The following is a 13,605-nucleotide window of genomic DNA, read 5'->3' on the forward strand; positions in this document are numbered from 1 at the left end:
CCCTATTTATCCTGCCAGATGACATCACAAGAGTATATGTTAGGGGCAGGCTTACTACCCACACCATTAATGCTAGGATTGGGCCAGAGCTTAGTTTCCGCCTTGCCACAGCTGATTGGATCACAGAAAAGGATGGCATGTTTATGGAGTGACTTTTACAATGTCTAGAAACCTCCCCTAGCTATTGGAACCAAAATCTAATTTTTCCATAAATACATATCTATGCAGTTATAACCTCTAAGAAAATCAGATATACAGGTTGCATATTTTGTGCGTCATATTGCAATCCAAATCCTAAGTCTGTGGGACCTGGTTTTGCCTTTTCTGCTACATTTTGTCAATTTTAACCATGAAAGATTTGGTTTACAATTCCCCAATTTTGTACACAGATGCGTATTTACCCCTGGAATATGTGTACAAAATGTTATGTTTGCAACATCAATACTTTCCGCGTACTCTGTCGTTTTTTACAACTTCTGTTCCTTATGCAGTAATGAGTTCTACCAATTTTTCAAAGAAAGAGCCTAAAATTAGATTTAAAACTACAAACTTTTCATATTTTTCCTCATTCTTGCTGCAAAGTAAACGTCTTTAAAGTTCAGTTACAAAATATCCTTTTAAAACCAAATGTCACTTGATCAGGTTTTTATTCTTTTCCCCCAACTGCAAGCAGCTGTCGATTCCTTTGAAGCAGGATGAGGGGTCTCTCTCTTGATTGAAGGTTTTATTGCCCCTCACACTTGACAGGTGAGAGTCTCAGCCTGCTATTGTCCCAGCCTGGAGCAAAGACGAGTGTCCAATGAGCTTGGGAAATCCCTTGTCCCGGTGCATTAAAAGTCCTTCAAGCTAGCAAATTTGCGCTTTCCTGTGCCAGAGGGGTATAAGGTGTCACTCTTTCTCAGGGCTAGCCACTGGCAGAGTTATATATATATATATATATATATATATATATATATATATATATATATATATATATATATTATATATATATATATATATATATATATATATATATATATATATAGCTTGCCAACTTAGCCTGAGTTATAGCTTATAACTATATATTATATAGTTATAACTATAACTATATATATATAGTTATAGTTATTTTCTCATTTTACATCTTGACTTGAACCTATGGAATCAAAACAATTTATTGGTGCACTTTTCGCCAAATCCTTTTACATTTCTAAATAAGCAGGCCTTCACACAACAATTTACTTTTAAATAGGAGATTTCCTCTCTTCAGTCAGAAAAAGCACATTTTCGGTTTTCATCTCCAGCAAATACACACTTTCTGCAGCTATAGTTCTTTTCTTGAGTGCTGGAGTTGTTTTGCAGAATGGATACATTTAACAGGCATCTATTTAGAGTCTTTCGCTGAACAGATGATTCTTGATACTTTTGCAAAGAAAATAGACACGTTTCCCATGTAAAATGAAAACAAAGCCCCTGGTTGATTCTTAAAAGATACTAATGAATGATCCTGGGCATTGCAGGACCTTTTTAACCATATTGGTTCATGAGAAATTGATGAATGTAGCGCCAAGCATCACTTTTAAGGTTGAAAGATGTCATTTCAAAGAGACATTTTGGGTTTTCAGCAAAGTAATGCTGTCACTTTCACTTCACTCCATGTTAAATGTTGCAGAGCACACTGGCACATTCCTGCAGTGAGTACTCTGATCCACCCCACCTGAAATGTGTGTGGCAGGGTGGTGCAACCATTTTCTGGTTGTTGCAAAAACACAGTTTAGAGATCTTGGCACGCACAGAAGTCAACGCAGCCATTTTGCTGTTTCTTGCCCCAATGCAGCAAAGTGATGTAGTAAAGCACAGCTCAGTGGGTCAAAATATCCCACAACATGTTGGAAGGTAAAGACGCTCTTGATGGTATGGGAGACCATCTTGGATGGTGAAGTGGGTTCCCTTCGTGCTCCATGCTGTTATCTGTGCTGCTGACAGACTGTTTTTAATACTCTGTTGGAGTGCATCCAGCGGGGAAGGATTTTCCACGCAGAGGCCTAAGATCTTGTTGCCTGGGATGCTGTCTACTGGATCAGGGTTGCTGTAGGCTTCCTCTCCCTTACCGATGCGAGACAGGGCATCAGCTTTGCCATTCTTGACTCTGGGTCGGTAGGTGATCATGAAATCATATTCAGTCAGGAACAGGGCCCAGCATAGCCGTCGAGATGAATGAGCTTTCGCTGATCGTAAATATTGTAAGTTCTGATGATCAGTTATGATCGTGATGGTGCGTTTAGCCCCGAGTAAGTAATGCATCCACTCCTTGAGGGCGTCTCTGATTGCTAGTAGCTCTTTATCCGTGACCACGTAGTTCAGTTCCGTGGGAGAGAATATTTTTGACCAGAATGCAACGGGATGCAAGCATCCAGCTTCAGGGTTCCGTTTGGATAGAACTGCTCCCATGGCTACACTTGAGGCATCAGTCTCCACTTCATAGGGGAGATCAGGCTGCAGGTGCTGCAGCACAGGGGCTGAGGTGAATTTGCTCTTCAGGGCACAGAACGCTTCCTCTGCAGTGGATGTCCCTTCAAACTTTCTAAGCTTACGTAGGAGTGAGGTTATTGGGTGTACCTAATGTGAAAAACCAGCTATGATCCGTTGATAAAAGTTTGCAAAGCCGAGGAAACTCTGCACTCCCTTTAGGGATGTGGGTGAAGGCCAGGTGAGAATGGCTTCTACTTTCCTTTTGTCCATTCTGATGCCTTGCGGGGCAAGCACAAACCCGAGAAACTCCACTTCGGTGACGTGAAAAAAACACTTTTCACGTTTGGCGTATAGATGGTTTTCACGCACCTTGTGGAGCACTGCCCGTACATGCGACACATGTTCCTGTAAATTAGCTGAATAGATGAGGATATTGTCGATGTACACTACTGCACACATGTCTAGTAGTTCATGTAGCACATCGTTCCAGTGTTGGAATGCCGCCGGGGCATTACAGAACCCAAACGGCATCACCTGATATTCGTAAAGGCTGTACCTGGTGAGGAACGTGGTCTTCCATTCATCACCTTCCTTTATGCGTACCAGGTGATAAGCTCCTCGGAGGTCGAGTTTTGTAAAGATCTGTGCCTGCCGTACTTGATCAAGTAGTACTGGGATCAATGGTAGCGGGTATCTGTTCTTCACGGTTACCTCGTTTAATGCTCGGTACTCGATGCATGTTCTCAGGTGCCCCTCCATCTTGGCTACAAAGAAGAGGGGAGAGGCTGCAGGTGACTTCGAGGGACGGATGAAACTATTTGCCAAGTATTGGTCTAGGTAGCTTTTTAGGTGAGCGTTCTCCCCTTCTGTCCACGCATTGATCTGGCTACAGGGTACCTGCACTCCAGGTATCAAGTCGATCTGGCATTCGTAGGAATGATGGGGTAGCAACGTGTTAGCCTGGTCCTTAGCGAAAATCTCTTGAAAGTCCTGCTATATTCGGTAGGCAGGGCTCCTGTTACGGATGCTGTCTTCTGGGAGGCTAGTAGTGGGTGTACGGCTGCACGGTCCTTGTCATAACAACAGTTGCATTCACTGAGAAAGGTCAATGTTCTGGCGTGCCAATCTATTTGTGGGTTATGTGTCTCCAGCCAGGGTATACCTAGGATTACCTGGAACTGTGCGACTTCAATGAGATCAAAAGTGATTTCTTCCTTGTGTCCGTCTTGGCAGAGCAGTGTGTCGTTAGCGGTGCATTTGGTTACTGGGACGGAATGCAGTTGTTTGCCATCAACTGCAGTTACGTTGTCCGCAGTTGCCTTTGCACAAACCGGTAAGCCAATACTTCCTGCAGTCTCCAAGTCCATGTCATTTCTCATTGCCCTGCTGTCCATGAACGCCTCAGTGTGTGCATTCTGGAATGGTGTTGGGAACTTACAAGGAGTACCGGAATGGTAAAATGTGAGGTCAGGTGGATCTTTTCTGCGCTCGACAAACCAACCTCTAGGTCTGCCGGGCGTTGGAGTTTTCCGCCTCATCCATGCCTTGATTACCCCCGGCTCCTACCATTTTCTGAGGAGGCTTGGCTGGGCAACTGCGGTGGAAGTGGCCAGGCTGCCCACAATATAGGCATAATTGTTCCTGACGTCTCCTGTCTCGCTCAGCCTTTGTGAGTGGAGCTCGGACCACGCCCAACTGCATGGACTTGGGATGTGCTTCAATGGAATGGCAGACTAGCGTTTCCTTGGGCCGTACATTCAACGTTCTGCCCTCGGAACGGGCCCGGTCAGACTTCCTGTTTTGAAGGCAGTGATCAAGTTGGATGGCTAAGTCGATGTAGTCCACACATCCTTCTGGAGGGTTCACTACTTGTGCCAGTACATCCTTTAGTTCTCCTCGTAAACCTCTGTAGAATAGGGTGGTTCGCTTTTCCTCTGGCCAGTTTGCCTCGGCCACCAACCGATTGAACTTTGCCACATAAGCCAGTGGGTCCTGGCTCTCTTGTCGGAGGGATAGCAGTTCATCGCCTAAGGCCTGTCCCTGTGTCCGATGGGCAAATAGCTTCTCTAGCTCATGCTGGAAGCCAGCGTAATTGTGCAGCAATGGATCATCCCTATTGACTAACGGAACGGACCAAATCTGCTGCATGACCCCCCAGGTATGACAGTACAAAGGCCACCTTAGCATGCTCTGTTGGGAATAATCCTGGATTTCACAACAAATGTAGGTGGCACTGGTTCATAAAGGTTCCAAACCTCCTTGGATCTCCCATGAACCTCTCTGGTGGTACTAACGGAATGGAATGTTACCTAGATAACTACCTGCATGGGGGCTATGGGTTGGGATTGTAGTGCCGGGGCTGATGTAGCTCCGCCTGGCAGTGGAGCCAGACCTGCCTGTGTCTGTAACAGCTGTCGGGCTATCTCAGCGGTCTTGTCCCTATTTACCACCAGTTAACACCTCAGGGCATTTGTCTTGGCGCGGGCTGCATGCACCTCAGCCCACAAGTCCCCCAGCAGCTGAGACTGCCGATCCACTTCCGAGGTCTCCATTGCTCAGGCAGAGGGTTTTAAGGAAGGCTTTGCATGCTGTCACGCTCACCTGGGTCTCTGCGGGATTGATGGAGTCCTTCGGTTCCTGTCCCTGATTTTCTCTCTGTCCCAGGTCGGTCAGAAGGGTGATCTGCTAGAAAAAAGAGAGATTAGGGGGGTTCCTGGACTACTACTACCCTTCCCTCCTACTCCCCTAACCCAGATATGATGTCTCAGCTAGGGCATGGCTCACCTTCTTGATTAGTTTGGTACGCTCTGCATCCTGCTGATGCAGGGGTGCAAATCTTCAGTTGCCCAGGGAACCAGTTGCCCCACTTTGTCCTGGGTGCGGCCTTGTACTGGGATGGAGAGGTTGGCTGATAGATTTACAGCTGCGGGCTCTGTTTTAGTCCCAAGTGAAAACCTCACACAGGTAAGTTCCCAGATGACCAGTTACTCCACTGGCTTTCAGGGTTTGTTCAGGTAAGTTGCAGAGTTGCAAATAGTTCAAATGCAGATTACCAGTTACTCCACTGGTTTGTTCAGGTAAGTTGCAGAGTTGCAGATGCAGGTAAGAGTTCAAATGCAGACAACCAATTACTCCACTGGTTTATTCAGGTAAGTTGCAGAGTTGCAGAGGCAGGTAAGAGTTCAAATGCAGTAAATACACGTGCAGTGAGCGAAGCAAAAGAGCCGACGAATGGCCTTGCGGGCGGAGAGAACTTTATGCTGCTAATTACTGTTTTTTTGTGTACCCTTACAGGAGTCCCAGGAGTGGCTGTGGCGATAGAGACTGGCTCCTGCTCTGTCTGCGTGGCATCGGAGTTAAGTAACTAGATCCTTTGTCGTGCGGGATGCGGGGCGATAGGAGACGCAAACTCACTGCTGTCTTGTTCATCCTTTTTCTAGGTGTTGCAGCATTGGAGTGAAGAAGCGAGGAGCCGTGGAAAGAAACAGGTAGGTGCAGCGATTCAGGAAACTGGATCTGGGCGGAGATGATTGTGTACACTCGGCAACAGAGGGCACGCAAAGCACAGACTGGTCTCTGGGCATGGCTTAAAATAGTTAAAGTTCAACCATGATTATAACGGCCTCCAGGAATAAAGTGCGGACCTATGTTCTGAAGGAGTTTTTACATGCCAGGCTCCACCCATATTGCTCCTACTTGCCTTCTCCTCCATACATCCCCTTGTGTGTTGTGAGTGAGAGAGGCTTAAATGTGGACCCGGGGCTAGTACACATTACATGAAGTTACTTACATGTACTACAAACATATTAGACTTCCACACATCAAGTGCCACTTACAAATGTTCTACAGATCTTTCACATCAGCTTTTCCTTTCTTTTCCAAAATACTTAGACGCAGGGCTGCTGTAAGTGCATTTGTGCATTTTTAAACTTTAAACAAATTGCTCCTTAAAAGAAACACTTATAAATTCACAGCCTTTTTTCATTTATTTTATTGCATATAAACGTCATACTTTCCAACCTTTTTCATTACATCCCTTATAGTGCCAGCATTCTCTACCTGCTCTCACATATGTGCATACTGCCAAAGGGCACGATTTATGAATTTGTTGCATGGTGCAAAGTGACTTTGCACTGCAGACACAAACCCTAATTCATGGAACTGTGCAAAGTGTATTTTTGCAGTGCAAAGTCAGTGCAAAGTCACTATATATATATATTGCAAACAAATCCATGAATCAGGGCTAAAGTATCAATATGCAACACTTCACCTTACATATAAACTGGTTCTTTTCAAACCACTACTATGAGACACCAAACACTGCTCCAACTACAATCTTCCATTTCATTACCACTAGGTCAGTTTCCCTATTTTTCAAAAACATTGCAACACATTACAAATACATTGCATGACAAACGCAGCACTCTACAACAGGTATAGAAAACATTTAAACAAAATAGCTAGTAAGCTCACTCAACAAAAACTAAATCAACCACCAATAGAAAAGTAAGGCCCTCTTACAAAAACTAAAAGTAAAAAAGATGTACAAACAGAAGCAGAGCTACTGATGTACCTAACACTATATCCATCAATTTTAAAGTAGCCACACTAAAGCATTAAAACATTTTTTACAAAAAATGGTATCCCATAGAGTTCTTCACAATCTTATAAAAACAGCTAAAAAGTCACAATCTACCCTTAAAGACTACCGCAGAATACTAATCCTTGAAGCTCTAAAATTGACAGTGCATTTCTACTAAAGAGAAAATTGTTTATATTAATTTTAAACAGAATGAAACCACTAACTAAATAATCACTGAATTACAAAAAGTACTTCTAAACATGCACAATGTCAAAATAGATACCCTTTCAAACTTCTGTGAAGGTGAATGGATTCACACAAGCAGCACAGAACCATATTTCAGTTAAGAGGCTCATAAACGAGAACAGAAATACCCAATTGCCACAGACAGTAATGTCTGTGGATATGAAGTGGTAGGAAACACCATTATGGCAAAGGAAACCCTTAAAGAAAAAATGTCCCCAACACATTTACAACCAAATATTCTTTTCACCCAAACAAACTGTCCAGTGTACAAATGGACATGCAGCTCAACATGTAACGTACGCCAACAATCCTACAAATCTTTGTGACAATTCCTCAATCACTATGTGAAACTAAAGGACAAAAGTAGAATATAAACTTTGCTAACCATGTGCAGCCACACTGGACTGTGAGGACATTCATTAGCCTGCATTTCAGGAACTGCTTGAAAAAGCACCTTCCACCACATCAAAATGTTAGCAACACACCAGTCCGTTATAAAATATTGTGCATAGACTGTACTATGCAAAAACTCCTGCTCTAGAACTGCAAAATTTAAATAACATTCTCCTACTTGGAACAGCCAAAAAACTCCTTTGAGAAATACAGCACATCCAATGTAAATATTTTGGGACTGAAGTTGACTTAGTTAATTCAGTAACTTCAGAAAACATTAAAGAAAACATCACTAACACCAAACTCCTAACAAACGCATTCAAAAAAGAAATAGCTATGTTTCAAAACACATCTGCTAAAATACCAGACCAAGTATGTGTCTGTTGTCCCAGAACCGGTTATAAAAAGAGCCCAAAAACAGTAGATATGGCCAACAAAATAAAGGACAATAAACCCCAATGTGATTCCAATTAACGTTACATCTAACAACAGAAAATAAATACAAAATAACTGACCCCTCTATAGTTTGCACGTACTGCAATACTAAGCTTGACAATAACCAAAGGCAAATATGTGCTATCACTAACAACTTAGAATTATTCCCACTTCCACGGCTCTCCAACAACTTAACTTGTATGAGAGCATTATAATCCAAACAGTACACCCATTTCAAGTTTCCGAAAAACAGACAAATTACCTTCATCTGAGTTACTAAAAGGCATTTGTGGCAACGTAGCATATTTACCATTATATCTTAAAGAAAATGTAGAAACTCTTTGATTGCAGTAGTTAATGGTGCACCAACAAAAGACAAATACATTTGTCAACAATTAGTCAATTTAAACAAAGTTAGACAAGCCCTACAATGTGTCAAAGAAAACAATGAATACTACAAATATATAAACATAGAAGAAAACTTAAAAGAAACCACCTAAATAATTCAAGATTCACCACAAACTGGCCAATTTGAATGTGTAGATCATATCACTGCAGCCATAATTTTAGAGCAGTATACAATTCACCCACTATACTCCAAAGACACCATAGAAGATGCATTAGAAACATATCAAATGCATAAAAGCGAAAGGATCCCCAATGAGCATATGGGAGAAAAGTGGAGAAGCCCGTTCTTTTCCTTTACTCTTTCCTACAGGAAAAGGAGGAAGATATGATAAAAGATCCACACAACTTACTTCATTAGAATATCGTTCTACACTGAGGTCATCTGAAGACCCCAGATTCAGACAAAATGTAGAGTACATTTTACACCTACTGTTTGAAAGTGAACTAGCAACGCTATTTTATGGAGTTGCACATACATTAAAAACAGGCTATACTTGTTTAAACATGTCTGCTACACAAATGCTTCAGATGATAAAAGACAAAGATGTAGTTTTGCAGTCAAGTATCACAAATCTCTGGTAAACACGCGTGGTACAAGAGAATACTGATCCAGATGTCATGCTGATGTGCGTTTTATGCTAAGGAACCTAGGCCCACCCACATAGTTTGTTACTTTAGGTTGTGCAGAATACTCATTAGGATGACTTGCACCACTACTTTTCACACACAGCAAACCAAAATAAAGAGGGAATAGGCATATAATCACCAGGAGAACTCGGTTCTCTTGACCCTGTCAATATATCATGGTACTTTCACCATCACTATATTGCCATGCTGCACTTCATCTGCAATAAATCTACCCCTCCACTCGCTCAGAGAAGTGAAACACTTCTTTTGGAGAAAAGAATATCAATCCAGAGGGGCACCACCCATTCACATGCTTTTATGGATAAACAATGCTCCCAAATTTGCCCATGACGGTGATGCCACTGTTTTACAGTTTATTGAAAAATACATTACCTGTGACATCCCTTCAGAGACCACACATAGTGACCTATATACACAAATGGTGCACTTCCAAAAACATAAGTGTGGCAAATACTGCTGACATAGATATAAAAACAAAGGTAAATACTATACCAAATGTTGCTTTGGCTTCACTAGACAAGTTTGCGTAAAAGGACAAGTAAATATCTTGATGTCTTCTGTTAGACACAGTGTAAAAGGCAAATCCCCTAAAAAAACATACATTAAAAGGAACGAAGCATCCAAGTACATCAATGATTACAATGCAACCATTTCCCTCTTACGGAATGCAAATATGGACATGCAATACATGGCAGACAATTCCACTGCAGTTGCAAGATATGTCACAGCCTATCTCACCAAAGCTGAGAAAACAGAGTTAAAAGACATCTGGTATGACATATCATCTGACAAAACACTGTCACAAAAATGTTACAGCTTGAGAATAAAAATGCTCTCCCATAGAGAATGCAGTTGCTACGAAGCTGCAGAGTGTTTAACAGGTACAGCCATTTATGGAAAATCTGAGCACATTGTCTGGCTAAACCTTACTCCAGCTTCATCCCAAAAAGGGTACTAAAAACCTACCAAGAGATAGAAACAATAGCCACAAATGATCCCAACAGCCATGCCAATTTATAAAACAATTTAAAGGACACATGCTGCCCAAACAGAAGTACTGTTTTGGAAAGCATGTGCCTGTATGACATAACCCAAAACTACTTCTACAAAAACAGTGCCATGATGAGACAACTAGCAACTATTCAGGCACAACTTGTGAAGGAAGCCTAGAAAAATCTACCAATACAAGCCTAATTAATCATATAAATGTATCATTTAAATCTCTGCAACATAAAGAACTTTATTACATGGCCCTACTACAACTTTTTAAACCTTGGAGAAAAGAAGAATTATTAGGTCACCAAGGCTCATTTGATGTTGCATTCAATGCATTTGAAAGCAGTATAACAAATGTCAATTTAAAACAATATAAACTAATGCTGAACAATGGATGCCAACAAGAGGAAGACATTGAAGCTCTACTAGATAAAGACACTCCTGAGGGCAATCAACCTTCTCTTACAGGAAGCCAAGAACCACTTGGAGAACCACAGATTCTAAATGAAGCAGGCATAGCCATTATTGAGGTAGAAAATACCATGTATCAAACTAAACAATCTGAAGAAGACTTGTCAGTGCTCAAATCAAAGCAACATGATGAACAACTCGCCATTTATCTAGAAGTCACTGAAGAAATTGAACATAGTTTTAAACATGAAACTAAAACTTGTAGCTGTAAAAATTATAAACCTCTGCTCCTGTGTGAAATTGGTGAAGTTGTCCTGGCAAAATGTTTTAATTTAAATAATGAGTACATTTCAACAAGACATAATAAACAACAACCTTTCAGTTGTTGTAACAGCCCCCGCAGGTGTAGCTGTCTACAATATAGGAGGTGTAACTTTAAACTGACTACTGTTCCTGCTGGTAGAACACCAAAACAAATTGGAATACTACAAATCATCAGCAGAAGCTGCAATTGAAGTACGCAGACTTCTGAAACAAATTAAGGTTCTCCTAATAGATGAAGTATACATGGTTTCCAACCTCATGTTGGTTTTAATTCATCTCAGAATGCAAGAAGTCCTAAAACCCAACTACAAACAACTGTTTGGAGGAAAACATTTTATTGTTTTCGGAGACCTCCTACAGTTAACACTAGTAAAATGTCAACCTATTTTCAAAACATTGGGACACAAACAATGCTTCAGCATTGGAAATGTAAATCTCTGCCAACATTTCCGCTACAGAGAACTCACTCAAAACTTGTGTCAATCTGCAGATATCACCTATGCTTACATATTAAAAAGCATTATAACTGGTCTGCTTACTAAAGATTCCAAATCCACCTTAAATACTAGACTAATCCATGAGCTATGTGGGCAAAACACATCTGCTCCTGATGTCATGGAACAATGAACTCAACAAAATATAAAATGCATGTCTTTAATGCCAACCCTTGCAAGCTGTAGTCAATTAAATGATACAATTTTGAAAAAAGAAATGCAAACCATAATGTATATCAGCTCCACAGACAAACTAGAAGTGCAGGGCATGACACTCCCTATGTGTCAACAAGCAACAGCATGAATAAATAGTTTTGAAAAATATATCTCCAACACAGCTGGATTAGAAATAGTATGAACTCTGTGTCTAAACCTCAGAGTAATTATAAAGCATTACCTTGATGTAGAACAAGGTTTAGTCAATGGAGCAATTGGTATAGTTGTTGGCTTCCAAACATATCCACATGATAACATTCAGTTTGTCAACATACACTTTGACAAACTTGCAGAAGTTAAGAAATAGGCTGCACAATAGCATGTTTCCTTCCTTTTAAAGACATGTATGTACACGGAGAACAACGCTCTCTATCATTTTCATATGATATCACTATTCACTAACCCTAGATCATGCATTGGTTGACATTGGCAGTACAGTCTTTAAATGTATGGGTTATGTAGCTCTTTCATGACTGTGTAACCGCAATGGTCTATTCCCAGTTAACTTTCATGCAAACAAAGTCAACGCTGACATCTCTTGCATCCTAGAATACAACAGAACCTATAGCAAATCTCCCAGCAATACCACTAAAGAAACAAAGAGCAACTGCTTCTCCATCAAATAATACAACCACAAAACTCTCTAGTCCAAAAATAACTGCACCTCCATCAGAAGACAAAAAGGCAAATGTCTCTTCTCAGAAAACAAGTGCAGGCCGATCACAGGATAGAAAGGCACAACTCTCTGGTTCAGATAATTCAGCAAGACAACTGGCGTAAATTGCTATGAAACACTTGTGTATAGGAGCGTTATAAATGCCATATCATATCATATCCTAACCATCAATCTTCTCTTCCATTTGCCACCAATTGTTCAGAACATGTACCTAAACAGCTTTGACCAGTTGTGTTTGCAAATGCTCGTCCTTCATAGAAATGCCACAAATAATCCGGACAGCACTTACAGTGTCTCAGGAATATGGCAAGAATTGCACTACTGCACAGAAATGGCAGACTTCATCATAAACACACATGAGGATCCACAAGAATTCCCAATGTACTTACTTGAAGTACTAGAAATCAAAAAATCCCTATGAATGAAATCTTGCAGATTTCATACACGTGGAAACATACATGCACTCTCTGCAACCATGTTTCACAAGAGCACATCCCTAATGAAAAATTTGTGTATGCATCCATACCAAATTGTGAGCCTATTTATTTTCACAAGCTTCTGCAGAATGTAAATCATGGCATATTATGCCCTTTTTACAATTCAAACAATTGTTCCAGCATACAAATAAAATCAAATGGCCAATATGTGATACTAATGTTTCTAAGGTACAATGCAGATGGTACCAAAAATAACTCTAAGCTAACTAGATTCACGGAAGGCTAAGTGTCTCTTGGCAAGGAAACCTTCACAATAGTGGGCATAATCTACCACACTGGTGCCACAACCACTTCCTATACTGCATACGTCAAAAAAGAAGTGGTTGGTTTGAATGTAATGACACTTCCGTTACTCGAAAAATTAGGTTACCAGCAAATCTAACAAATGCCTACTTAATATTTCTTCACCCAAATTTAGTCGCCAAAGTATAGTATGATAAACTGTTAGAATTCACCAACAGGTATTTAACTAAATCCATAATACTACTTAACTACAGCCATAATACTACAATAGTACTTTTAAAACACAAGACAGTTAGAATATGCCAATGGGTATCTTAGTACCTAAAAAATACGCTTCAAATATGCCATCACAGTTCTTATTACTGCAATACTTCATGTAAAATCCAATATTCATACAATATGCCAACATTACCACCAAATCTAACAAATGCCTTTTTAATATTCCTTCTCCCCAAATTTACTCACTAAAGTATAGTACAATAAACAGTTAGAATACACCAATGGGTATCCAACTACATCTAAAATACTCTAATAGTACTTTCAAAATCCAATATAGTTAGAATACGCCAACGGGTATCTAAAAAC

Source organism: Ambystoma mexicanum, chromosome 1q (assembly GCF_040938575.1).
Source record: "Ambystoma mexicanum isolate Mex_15411 chromosome 1q, UKY_AmexF1_1, whole genome shotgun sequence".
NCBI classification, from domain to species: domain Eukaryota; kingdom Metazoa; phylum Chordata; class Amphibia; order Caudata; family Ambystomatidae; genus Ambystoma; species Ambystoma mexicanum.